This window comes from Sinocyclocheilus rhinocerous, unplaced genomic scaffold (assembly GCF_001515625.1).
Source record: "Sinocyclocheilus rhinocerous isolate Xijiao unplaced genomic scaffold, SAMN03320098_v1.1 scaffold422, whole genome shotgun sequence".
Classification (NCBI taxonomy): domain Eukaryota; kingdom Metazoa; phylum Chordata; class Actinopteri; order Cypriniformes; family Cyprinidae; genus Sinocyclocheilus; species Sinocyclocheilus rhinocerous.
Genome location: NW_015639767.1, coordinates 305789 through 319729, shown reverse-complemented (window position 1 = coordinate 319729; position 13941 = coordinate 305789). Strand labels below are relative to the sequence as shown.

At 34.5% G+C, this 13941-nt stretch overlaps 1 protein-coding gene across 1 annotated transcript in view; it reads left to right on the top strand.

Annotated features, from left to right (window-relative positions):
• Positions 1-9578: 9578 nt before the first annotated feature.
• LOC107751673 (leucine-rich repeat-containing protein 3B-like) overlaps positions 9579-13941 on the top strand; it is a 12767-nt gene continuing 8404 nt past the window's right edge. The window contains exon 1 of the mRNA XM_016567412.1: positions 9579-9721. The gene's annotated coding sequence lies outside the window, so the exon portion shown is untranslated. The remainder of the gene's footprint in view (positions 9722-13941) is intronic.

Here is a 13941-nt window from a genome sequence, read left to right as displayed (position 1 = left end):
TCGCCCGCCATCTTGAAATCTCAGTTAAAATTGGAGGAATGCTGCCAGAATATATATATTCTTTTGCTATATAGGGAGGTTGAGTAAATGATATTGTATTGCACAGATAATGGCAGGAAGTGAGGTTTATATAGTCTCAGGCCTGGTCTGGATTGATTTGTCATGCTGGGAAGCTTCATGATCAATAACTATAACATCATCCAGACCAACTGCTTCATCATGTGACTGTGCCGTCCAGCTGCTCCACTCTGCCAAGCACACCGACTCCAGCAGCTGATTGAATTCAAACAGCCCTGGAAAGTCCTCCAGGGCTTTTTCACCTCCTGCGCTGTCAGCCCCGTTTATCTCTCCATTCACTTTCCCTAAACACTGACGCTGTGTGTTCCTCCCACAAACAAATGACAGAAGGCCTGAATGACAGATGGAAACAGGCTTCAACTGCACAATTCAAAGTCTTCAGCTGTTGGGTCTGTTCAGAAGCTCATGCAACTCATAGTGCTTTTGCAGTACTGTATGTACAGTATAATCTGCACACAGTCAAATGAAAATATGTATGCATACTGTATTAATCAGGGTTATACAGAAGGCCGTTTCTGCCACTGAATAAAAAGTAAAAAAGGTAATTATAACTTATCTCACAATTCTGACTTTATTTCTCAGAATTGTGAATTTAAATTCTGCAATTACTCATAGTGCTTTTGCAGTACTGTATGTACAGTATAATCTGCACACAGTCAAATGAAAATATGTATGCATACTGTATTAATCAGGGTTATACAGAAGGCCGTTTCTGCCACTGAATAAAAAGTAAAAAAGGTAATTATAACTTATTATCTCACAATTCTGACTTTATTTCTCAGAATTGTGAATTTAAATTCTGCAATTCTGACTTTATAACTTGCAGTTATGAGTTTACATTTCACAATTGTGAGAAAAAAAGTCAGAATTGTGAGATAAAAAGTTGCAATTACCTTTTTTATTTTTGTTCAGTGGCGGAAACAAGCTGAAATAAAATATAAAAAACTTAAAGAAACTTATTTTACTAGAAAATAAAATAAAATCTAGCTAGTTGACAAGGCAACAGTTCCCATTTCCACATAGTTTAACTTTATAGAAATTAATAAAAACTATAGACATATTAAAAAGAAAAAGTTTAAAAAAAAAAAATAATTACTCAAACTTTAACCAAAATTAAAAGAAAACCGAAAAAATCATTCAAAATATTAATAAAAACTGCAATAGTATCTTAACGATGCAGTTCACTAAAATAACGGTATTAATCTTGTCAAGCAAAAATACAGCCAAAAAGTTTTTGGATTTCATTAATATCAACAAAGACGCAATGAAAAAGTTGCAATAATTAAATAATTGTATTTATTTATTATTTTCTTGTTATAAGTCACAAGTTTTTAAGTTATACATTATATCTTGTCATACGTTTTTCTTATTATAAGTTACATATAAGTTTCTTACTCTTCTTTTCTGCATTAAACTAAATCTGGCATTGTGTATTTTGAATATTATTGCTCCATGAGAAATTGCTTGTGATGTTCTTCATTTGTCACTTTGGATAAAATTGTCTGCTAAAAGCCTAAATGTAAAACATTTATTAGAATTGATTTTGAAATAGCATGCACGCAATAAAAATCTGTCAAAATACACATATTTTAACACAAATTTTGGATAATATAAATATATTTAGACTGAAAATGTATAAACAATGGACAAAGGCTACAAAAATAAGTAAAACTTAGTGAGTATATGTTTACAAAAATACATATTTTTTTGCAAATATAAATGTAAATCTAAAATATATATATTGGACTTGATTTTGGAATAGCATTTATTCTAAGAAAAGTCTTTAAAAATACAGCCCAATGAACGGAAATTTCCATATTGACTCTTCCCTGGTGTTTGGAGGAAACAAACTCATATTTTTTTCTATGGATTTGTTTGATCGCTTTTCAGACCCATGAGCTTTGTAAAAATCGACGTGTTTCAGAAAGGCGGGGCATAGAGGAGAAACAATAATGTACAGTATGTGGAAAATAATGTGTTTTTTTAACCTTAACCCGCATAAACACATTTCATTACACCAAATATACAAAATAATGTTCTTTTTAGCAACATCATATGACCCCTTTAATACACTTTAAAAAAGTGTTGTCAGATTTACTTTGAAACAATTTTCACTCAGAAATGGAGTAAATTTCACAAATAATTACAAAGAAATGAATGAATTACAATGCATTTGATTTCACTTTCCAGAACCAGAACTGCAAATTTAAGCATCATTTCTTGATTCTCGATGGTCAAAATTAGCTGCATATGCTATATTACAGTACTCATGGCCTCTGTGGTCTAAACTTCGATGGGTGTCACAAACGTATGAGCACGTGTTCTGTAGGTGAGACAAAAGCATTAATTATTTGTACTCTGATTTCCATTGAAAGAGCCACGTCCGCAGGGGGCCAATCAGCCAATGAGTGTGAGGAGAGACTGGAGCTTCCCGCTCCTTCCTGCGTCTGACAGGAGTGTTAAATGTTACGTGGTTCTCTGGCGCCGAGCTTAGAGTAGGGAGAGATTAAATCGTAATGTGAAAAACATAATTGTGCTATCCAGCACCTCTAATTGCCACATAAGCATGACTATTTTTTGCACTTCATAATGAAGCATCTTAGTTTTGTTCAACACCCTTTTTTAGCGTGAGAGTGAAAACAATCTCCAGGGAACGGTTGGAGAGAGCCGAAGGAATCCTGCGACAGATGGATATTTCAATGTTCTTGGATATTTAGCTGTGTTTGCACTGTTATGATCGCTCATCATCCTTAGGGATTTTTGAGACTTGTGAGATGACTCTTTTGACTTGTAAGCAGCTATCTAGCAATGCTTGACCTAAAGGAATACAGTAGTTCACCTAAAAATGAAAATTTCCTAAAAATGTCCTCCCCCTCAGACCATATAAGATGTAGATGAGTTTGTTTCTTCATCAGATTTGGAGAAATGTAGCATTGCATCACTTGCTCAGCAATGGATGCTCTGCAGTGAATGGGTGCCGTCAGAATGAGAGTCCAAACAGCTGATAAAAACATCACAATAATCCACACCACTCCAGTCCACTTCATAATAAAATACAATGTTTTGATGGGATGTTTTGGACAGAACCAAGGTTTACAGTGATTATGACACATGATGGTTATGCATATTGAGTTTTCTGTGTTTATTTTGCTTGCAGATTAATGCAGGAAGAGCTCTGGTGCAGCATCCATTACTGATAGTGCTTCTTCTTGAGAGCATTTGAAGTCTTGTAATGTTGCTTTGGGACCCATGGTAGACATTTACCTTCCCGCTCCATTAAGAAGAGCCATCATCAATAATACACTGTTATTGGGTCCAGTGAACCAGATCGAACACAATTATAAGAGCCCAAAGTCAAAGGAAGAATTATTAATGAGAATGTTCTGAACTTGAACACTTTTTTTTTTTTTTTTGCTGTCCAAGTTTATTGATGTGAAACATATTCCACAATGCAGTGCGCTTAACTTGACCTTCCATTTCTAGCATGAGAAACGAACCAAACGGGAAATCAATCAATGATTTTTAACATCTCCTTCATGACTGATTGCTTGACCAAACTGCAGAGCAATAACTAAGACATTTTTGTACAAAATTAAAAATGCTAAATAACAAAATAGCAATCAGTAATGAATACTGCACCAGGGCTCTTCCTGCATTCATTTGCAAGCAAAACAAACACAAAAAATTCAATATGCATAATAAACCCTGGTTCTGTCCAATACATCCAATCAAAACATCACATTTGATCATGTTTACTTATTTCTGAGATGACAAATGGATTGCATTTGCTGAAATAAACATCCTATATAGTGAGATCATGTAGCAGAAGTCTTGCATAGTATTGTATAACACATATTATATTATATTATATTTTATTATGTACTCTGCCATTAGCAGTAGCATTATTCCATTCCACACATATCCACTGCCGCCTTCTTCCATTTTTCATCAATGGATGATTTCAGAATAAATAACACTTTTATCATGCGATCTCCCTCATTGATGGTTCGAGCGGTAGATATTTTCCGAGAGGTCAGATGTGTGACACCGCTCATGTTCTGCATTGATCAGCGTGACCTTTTACTGAGTTTAAAGGTCAGATCAGAGCCACAGAGGATTATTGTAAATGATTGGAATAATTCAGGGGTCAAAAGTGGGTCGGATGAGATCTGAAACATTTAAATCACGTTACATGATGAAAATGTTCCTCCTTTAGGGAGGTTGCAAACATCGTGTGGAAATGGTAATGCAATATGCAGAGCGATAAAATGGAAAAAAAAAGCTATTTATTGCATCTATCAGAGGTGAGTGCATACCATTAGATGAAGTAGAAGCACATATCGCATCTCTACAGCAATATAATAATCAGAAATTTAGCCATTAAAACACTCAGCAGAGATGTTGGATGGGCACATTGATCCAAGCATCATATTCACTTTCGAGTGATGATGATGTTGCATAGTTTTTTTTTATAGTTTGTGCAGCAGTTTGCTGAATGCAACAATAAATGTTTCAAAAAGTGGTGTGCTACATCACTGTCACATGACCCTCACTAGTGAGTGCCACAGCGAGTGCCATTGACATGTGCAGCAAAAAATAGAGCACAAGCTTGTGAGATACTGTATCCCTCAATCCAATGCACTGAACTTGGACAATACACTGTAAAAAAGTGTTTTTCGAAGTAGTAAATAATACATGGATTATTGGAATATATTTTACAACATTTTAAATTTAATTCAATGTGCTACTTAGTGTTTCTTTGTAATCCTTTGTGAAATTGACTAGTAGTTTCTGCATGACAATTTAAAAATAAAATGAAGGAATAAGTTATTAATTTAATAATTCAAAGATAAAAATGGAAATGAATAAATAACTGTTTAAATGGAAAAATTAATAGTCATATTAAAAACGGTTTATTTTATTAAATAATAAATAAAACAATAAAATATTTAATTATTTTTAAATTGGAATATAAACAGACATTTTTTCTGTTTAATTAATGCTTTAAATACATAGTTAAATAAAACTATAAAATGGTAAATTAATAAATCATTTTTAAATGCACATTTTAAATTGTATTTTAAAAATCATTTGTCACTTGCTTTTCTTTGTGAAACAGCTATCTGCACAATAGTGAAACAAGTTTGGCATGGCATACACTGAAAAAAATAACTATTAAGATTTACTTAAAAAAATTTTTACTCTTCTCACGCAGTTCATTAATTACATGAATTAAATGTGTACATTTTACTTAGAAAATTGTTGTTCTTCTTGATTTTTAATATTACAAGTAGAATTTATGATGATTAATTTAATATATTTTACAACACCACAAAATCTTTTTTTTCAGTGTACTGTTTTAAAATGTAGATATTTTTGCAGTGTGTTGCAGTGCAAGGTTCTCTCAAATTTAAAAGCGCTATATAAATAAAGGTGACTTGACTTGACTTGACAAAAAAATTATTTATACACCATTTATCAAACGTTTTTTTTCTGAAACATTTTAGTTTTTTAAATGTTACTACTTGTTTTAGAATTTTCAGACAACATTCAAAGGTAACAATCCCATAATGTTTAGTTTTTTAAAACATTTAAATGGGATTGTGTTTTTTAAACATTAAAAACAACTGGACTTTTGTGCATTCAGATAATGTTCAGAAGCAATGTTTAGCAAAACATTTTTTAGAACACATGTTTGTTAGCTGGGACAGTAGATACAGTTATAACAAAAAATGTGCATACTATTCATGACATGCATACTGCAGTCTGGGTAATGTGGCAGTGTCATTCCGAACAGCCAAAGAGAGAAATTGCATGTGCATGTATGTGTATGCATGAGTGCGACAGCTCTATATATATGAGATGCATGATGTGTGTTGTTATTAGGTCTAATTAGGCTAATTTACTGACATGGACTGTCTGATGTGTGTGGCCTCGATTGTATTCGGATGCAGTTAAAGACTGATGACCGGCCGCCCCTTCACACACCATCACATACCTGCCTATTGGCTGCAACATAATTAGCCACTTAGTATGCAAATGAGCGTCACAAAGCATGACCTTTCAAAAGCAGGAATGTAAATGTCTTGTTCCAAATCAGTCTCTTTGCAAATTAATGAAGGAGCAGTTTGGATTTGTTTGCTGTTCTTTTGTCTTGCTTTGGTTTGTTTGTTTGTTTGCCAATCAAATTCAATGTATCAATGCCGCACGGGACGAAGGGAAAACTCTAAATTACATGCTACACGGGCAACCTGGCAATTTGGTTCTTGAAAATCATATCAAGCCATAAAAACGCAGCTGCGGTTTGAGCATGTCACAAACAAACCCATTTACCGAGCTGCAAAACACTCTTTTTGCTTTGACAAAGAAGTGTAAGGTGCATGAAACACTCAATTATTTTTGCAACGATATAAAAAAAAAATCTGTTGTGCTGAAGTTTTTGATTTATTGTGTTTTTAAGACCTCGGTTTGCAAGTTCAGCTGGTTTAAACGGCCGTCTAGCACCAGTAACTTCAGCTCATTTGGTGCTGATGGATGTTTTTCTGTCATGACGGCGTTTGATCACCTTTATGTTGACTAATTGGCTACAGTGATTGATATTTGGTGCAATGCAAGTTTCTCTAAAGGATGGGCTGCCTTCATCACAGACAGACAGTGTTTGTCAAGGATAGCGCAGCTAATTGTTGGGTTTGTACGGCGCGCTGACATTGAATGAGCACTGAGACAGCTCGTTGTGCTGGTATTTACAGTCAAACTATCAAAACAGTTACTGAACCGTGGAGCTGAAGCGATTATCATTGATCATGAGTGGTTTCATATTACTAATATGTCATTTAGCTGATGCAGATGCAAAGTACAGGGTAAACCTGGAGTATCCTGAGGTTAAAAACCTCTTCAAGGGCACATTTGTGACGCTCATGTGCCAGTCTTTGCTGGAGTTTGAAGCTTCAGCCATTTAGTTGTTCAGATTTTAAACCCTACGCTATAGTTATAGAAAACTGCTGTCATGTGCAGAATGCATGTTGAAAAATAGAAAAATATTCCATTAGAAAGGCACTTTTCAAGCACTGAAAAACACCTTTTACAAAAAGTACTATGGTGGTAACAAGGTATCAGCTTATTTTAATGTAAAGTTCTGCTGAAATGCCTATAATAGGCTATTTAATATCATGCTATCCTTCTTGCTCGCTTGGAGCATTGTGTTGGTATCAAAGGAGCTGCCCTTGAATGGTTTAGATCTTATCTTTCAAATAGGAAGTTCAGTGTAAATATTGGGGAATAATCATCGGAGGCTGCTGTTCTTTCCTGTGGTGTTCCACAGGGATCCATTTTAGCTCCCATTCTTTTCACGCTATATATGCTCCCATTAGGGTCTATCTTCAGGAAATATGGGTTGTCATTCCACTGCTATGCGCACGACACTCAAGTATATTTACCCTTAAAACCTAATACTGATGCTGGAAACATTTAGGGCCTGCCTATCTGACGTGAAAGCTTGGTTATCTTTAAATTTCCTAAATTTTAATGAGAATAAAACTGAAATCATAGTTTTTGGCTCATCTGATTCTCCTAGTCAAATAACCCTAGGTAATTCAACACTTCCGGCAAAGCCTTGGGTAAAGAACTTGGGTTTTGTGTTCGATGATGGTTTAAAATTTGACAAGCAAATAAACTCAGTGGTCAAATCCTGCTTTTTCCAGCTTCGTCTTTTAGCTAAAGTAAAACCTATCATATCTTTTAATAACTTTGAAAAAATTATTCATGCATTTTTAACATCGAGGCTAGACTATTGTAATTCACTGTATTGCGGGATTAGCCAATCAGCTTTATCCCGGTTACAGATGGTACAAAATGCGGCGGCAAGACTTCTGACATGTACTAAAAAACGGGACATTACTCCAGTGCTATACACACTTTGCACTGGATGCCTGTACGATACCGTGTTGATTTTAAAATTCTTCTTTTAGTATTTAAATCTTTAAATGGTCTGGCCCCTCCTTACCTTTCGGATTTACTGACAGAACATCGTCCAGTTGTGTCTCTCCGGTCGTCTAATCAGAGATTGCTACGTCTTATCCGAAATCAAAGCTGAAAATTAGGGGTGACCATGCCTTTTCAGAAGCTGCTCCCAGATTGTGGAATGCACTACCCTCCAATATTAGATTTGCTCCAACCATATCTGTTTTTAAATCTATGTTAAAAACTTGCCTTTTTGAACTGGCATATGGTCAGTAATGAAATGTGTGTTTTTGCTTTTATGATTTTCTTAATTATATATTGATATTTTTACTGTCTCTTGTATTTGTGTAAAGCACACTGGTCAACTGTTGTTGTGTTTAGTTGTGCTATAGAAATAAAATTTACATTGACATTGACATTAATGTCAGGACAACTTACCCCACATGGTGTGACAACATGCCCCAATAGTGATCAAGGTGTATTCAATGAAGTAAATCTTTTGTCTTTGTCCAATAATGGCTAAAATGTTTTTTTTTTTGGTCAACATTTTAAGGGTTTTGTCTACACAGAAATTGACTTTATAAACTATAGTCATATTCTATACCCTACCTTGCAGTACCATGTGAATACCAAGGTATTCGTAGGCTAAAAGTACCAGGGTAAAATTTAATCAGATTAAATTAAATAACATTAGAAATAATGACATTAATAATAATAATTCATTACGTTTAAGCATTGCTCTTCTCGACATTCAAAGCTCTAACATTATATCACTTTACCATGGTACCACGACAATAGGCTACTTTTATAAGAGTCGTCAGAGTACCTGAGCACATAAAGACGTCTCAAAACGTGTTTCAGATGGATTTCCTCTCTCATATTGACGTGAGACCCTTTTCAAGGGTCAATTTCAAGCCGAAATTGACAGAAACAGGGCTGGAAACACACGCACGCAGACACACTGCGCGCGCGTTACCGAGAGAATCCTCTATCTTGGGAAGGACGATTCATTTGAGCGAATCGGTTCGTTCAGATGACTCGTTTCAGTGAGCCGCCATTCTCAGATTGTTTTGATCACCAAAAGTGTTCCTAGAAGTCCATGTTACGTTTTATTATTGTTGTAATCATTTTTTATTTTTAGCGGGGAGTTTTCGGTTGCTACATAGATTTTGTCAAATGCCGTTTTGTTATTATTATGCTAATTTTAGTGTCTAAAACAATAATGTCCCACATGAAAGATCCATCTTGAACTTGTGCAAACAGGTGTTTCACTAGCCACCATGATCCAAAACATGGTGATCATGTGGATTATTTTACGGTTTCAGAAGCATTGTTCCAACTATTATTGATATGTATTATTCTTAATATTGAAAAAATTGTATGTCCGCCACAGTTACTCCCAAAGTCTGTGATGGTATGAACGCTGCGAATCGGCTCGACTGAATCACTACAAGGAATCGGTTCGAAATATCCATTCGTTCGCGATTCAGACGCCACTATCACGGGGCGATCGAACCCCTCCCAGTTACTCCCGTGGCTTTTGCCACGAACGTCAGGCAGCAATTTCCAAATATGTGAGAGCTCACATGAAATAACGAGCGAGAGCGTCACATCATATGTTTGAATGATTCCTCGAGGATGTGAGAGTCACGGATGCGGCGATCGATGAGTGTTTCTGTCGCAGGTAAGAGACAAACGCATGTCGCCTGTTGCTCAGCCACAAATAAACACACATCATAGAGACTTGACATGCATTCGTCTGTGTCACATATGCATCTTGCATGCTGGGAACTACATGCTGAACATGGTGTAAAATGAGCGGATTGTACGTGCGTCAGATGATGTTAGTATGAGAGTGAATTATTGCATTGTCCGTTTCATATGATGTGCACCTTTTGAATAGCAATTGACAGGTCATCGATGGCTTTTATTGTGCCGTTTGGATTTGCAGTACAGCTGGCATGTCTGATTTATCTAAACCAGCCATGCATGAGCAACTTATTTGCAGTTATTGATTAATCTCATAATGGCTCTAATAATCATGTTTATTGAATGCAATCAAGCTTCACATTCACAGTTGTAATCTGTTAGATCGCTCTTCACCGCTTTACATGTCGGGAAAAGTTATTTTCAGCACTTGGCTTTTTGATTTAGACCTGCCTTTGAGATGCTGTCTGCTTGTGAAATTGCTGGAAGAAGGTGATGTTCCCTTTGAACACACCGGAAGGGTCAGATTTCATGCCAGAGCCACTAGGATTAAATCAGGGATAATGCATTGGATCAAAGCTCTGATGCTGCTCATATATCTGATTGGATTATTGTTATATTTGACACCAGACGCCTTCAAAGTCAGATTCAGATCTGCTGTTTGAACTGAGCAAGATTGTCTAAACACCATATTTGATTCTTTGTGCTGTTAATACTTCTCTCAAATCCAGCAAGAAGTAAAATGCATGTGTTGCATGCATAAAATGCATCAAAAGAAATATCTGTACAATTTCTCCACCAGACGTTGCTTGTTTATGTGGAAGTCGAATAAAATATCAGCCAAACATAATTTGCGCACTGATTCAAAGCTATATTGAATTAATCATTGCAAGCACAAGAATGCCATTATGATTTCTTTCCCGCAGCTCCATAATCTTCACATTATGAACTTTAATGGGTTATTATGATGATGGCAATAGTAATGATGGCAAAAGCTTTGCAATCTGTTTGGCTTTCTTAGAGCTGTGACCTAGCTCCAAGCTCTGGATCAATGTGTTTTGATATTAAAACCTGATGTCAGTCTAATTATGACTCTTCCATTCACGATGAGCAGTGTCTGTACTCATTCTTGTAATGCCAACAGCATATGCAATTTATGTAATTCTTAACCAGTATCTAATAAATATCTACACATGCTAAGAAGAAGAAAAAATGCTCCCCAGAAGCAAATTTCATGCAATATTAATACTTGTTGTCTAAGAGCATGCATCTTGAATAGAAGTTTTAAATGTTTAAAGGGGTCATATGTTGCGATTTAAATTTTTCCTTTCTCTTTGGAGTGTTACAAGCTCTTGGTGCATAAAGAAGATCTGTAAAGTTGCAAAGATCAGACCGATGAGCTTTGTAAAAAATCTACGTGTTTAGAAAGGCGGGGCATAGAGGAGAAACAATAATGTACAGTATGTGGAAAATAATGTGTTTTTTGAACCTTAAACCGCATAAACACATTTCATTACACCAAATACACAAAATAATGTTCTTTTTAGCAGCATCATATGACCCCTTTAAAGTCGGCATGAACTCAAAAGTCACACTACCAATTTTCTTAATGCATGTTATTGATCTTATGGTGAATGATTCTTTAATGCATTAGTTTATTTAAAAATAATAATATAAATAAATAAATTGTCATAACTGGATGGTAAAATTACAGACTTCTCCAGTCATTTAATTCTGCTTAAACCCCACCCCTTTCTTATTGGTCATTTTAACAGGAAAATATATAATTCTTCAGTAAGACCTATTTGGTTAGCAGTTTCACAATTTCAGTTGAATTACTGAAATAAATGAACTTTTCCACGACATTCTAATTTATTGAGATGCACCTGTAAAATAAAAAAAATATATTTAAATTCTATTTAATAATATTATAATATATTTATATTAAATTACATTTTTGTAGTTTAACAATATGTAATTTTAATATTATCATTTTAATGCATTTTTATTTTAATATAATCATATTTTAGTGTGAATCACTTTATTATTTCCTTTACTATTACTGTTTATTTATATTACATTCAATTATGTAAATTGTGTAATTTAACAATATTTATAATTTTAATATAGTCATATTTTAATATTTTTTATTTAATATAATAATATTTTAATAGTAAAATATTTGAATCCCCATATGAATTTCCTTTACTATAACTGTATATTTATATTAAATGATATACTTATTTTTGGTAATTTAACAGTATGTGTAATTTTAATATAATCATATTTTAATATATTTGTATTTTAATATAGTCTAGTAAAAAGTGTCTATCAACTTATAAATTCCCTTTAACATAACTGTGAAATATATTGTTGCCTACATAATATTCCACAAGTAACATTTAAGATACAGCTGCTAGATATTTTGTTATTTCAGTAAACAGAAAATAAGGCCTGCTTGGTCTGAGGTCTTGTAAAACTTATGGTGATCTCAGGCCGTAAACCTGAATCAGATTCATCTGTGCAGAAGAGCGGTGTCAAACTAAAAATGTTTCTCAATAAGAAACTGCAGTTTTGTGTTTAAACAACAAATGGTGATGGAGAGCCCAGATGGTTCATAAGTAAGAGGGATAATATACAATCAGCACATCATAATGGCAGAATAAACCCAGACAGTGTGATCAGGACCCTGACGTGAGGCGGATAAATATAGAAAAAATAGACATGGATTATTGATTTGAGAGGAAATTATTATATTAGATTACTACTTAGAATACGAGCACAGCTTTATTGGAAACATCAGTTTCCTGGATGAGTGGTCTTTTATGCTTTGTTGCCGTGGGCAACAGTCATTAATCAGGAACATAGTGCGATAGTCGGGTTCTGGAAATAAAAATTCCATTTATTTTTTCCATATGGAAATTAATTTTTAATGTTAACTCTTAAACCTGTAAAGACAGATCTGACGAGCACAGCTTTATTGGAAACATCAGTTTCCTGGATGAGTGGTCTTTTATGCTTTGTTGCCGTGGGCAACAGTCATTAATCAGGAACATAGTGCGATAGTCGGGTTCTGGAAATAAAAATTCCATTTATTTTTTTCCATATGGAAATTAATTTTTAATGTTAACTCTTAAACCTGTAAAGACAGATCTACTGTGAGCTCAGAGGTCGTTAATCGATGGTATATGCTTGTGGTGAATCCATCTTCTCATTTTATTTGAACTTATTTTTAAAATAATTGTGTTGGTGAAAAACTACACTACCCACAATGCTGTAGAGAAAATCCCACCAATCAAGGAGTCGCGGTGAGCAAATTGCATCAAAAAGCTAGCAGGGAACACGAATTACGTAATCAAATTGGTCAAAATGCTTCAATATTTATATACCTATGAATATTTTGCAGTAAACTTAAAATGTATTGTTTCTTTAATTCTTTAGAGGAATAGTATTATTTCACCATTGTTTTTCAATTACATCATTCACAATGCTTCCCTTACGAAACATAAACATGGTTTTATTATAGTAAAAGTGTAGCAACCTTTTTTTTTTTTTTGGCAGATTGATTGCCATCTGTGTAACCAGTTTTACTACTAATACCATGGTTAAACTATGGTTAGTGTAGCAAAACCAAGGTTAATTTTATTAAGCGTTCATGGAATTTGTAGTTATTTTCCTCATCGAGTCTTTTTGTCTGATTTTCAGGTACTTATTTTTTTTTTTTACTTCAAATCAAAGTTTGTAAGGTTGTGATTCACCTCTGAGCCGGTTGGTTTGGTTAATGGCTCATAACGCTTTAACCAAGACCTTTTTTTAATCCCTATGGGTAAAATGAGTGGAAAAACCCTTCCAGAGCTGAAAAAGTGGGCGGGCAATAATGCATTTATTTTGACAGCTGAATGCCATGATTGACCAATCAGAATCATTCCAGAAAGCCGTGTCGTAATATCATCTATTTGTATTTGCCTTCTGGGTTTAAAGGGGTCATATGATGTTGCTAAAAAGAACATTATTTTGTGTATTTGGTGTAATGAAATGCGTTTATGTGGTTTAAGGTTCAAAAAACACATTATTTTCCACATACTGTACATTATTGTTTCTCCTCTATGCCCCGCCTTTCTGAAACGCGTCGATTTTTACAAAGCTCATCAGTCTGAAAAGCAAGGTGTGCTGTGATTGGCCAGCTATCCAGTGCGT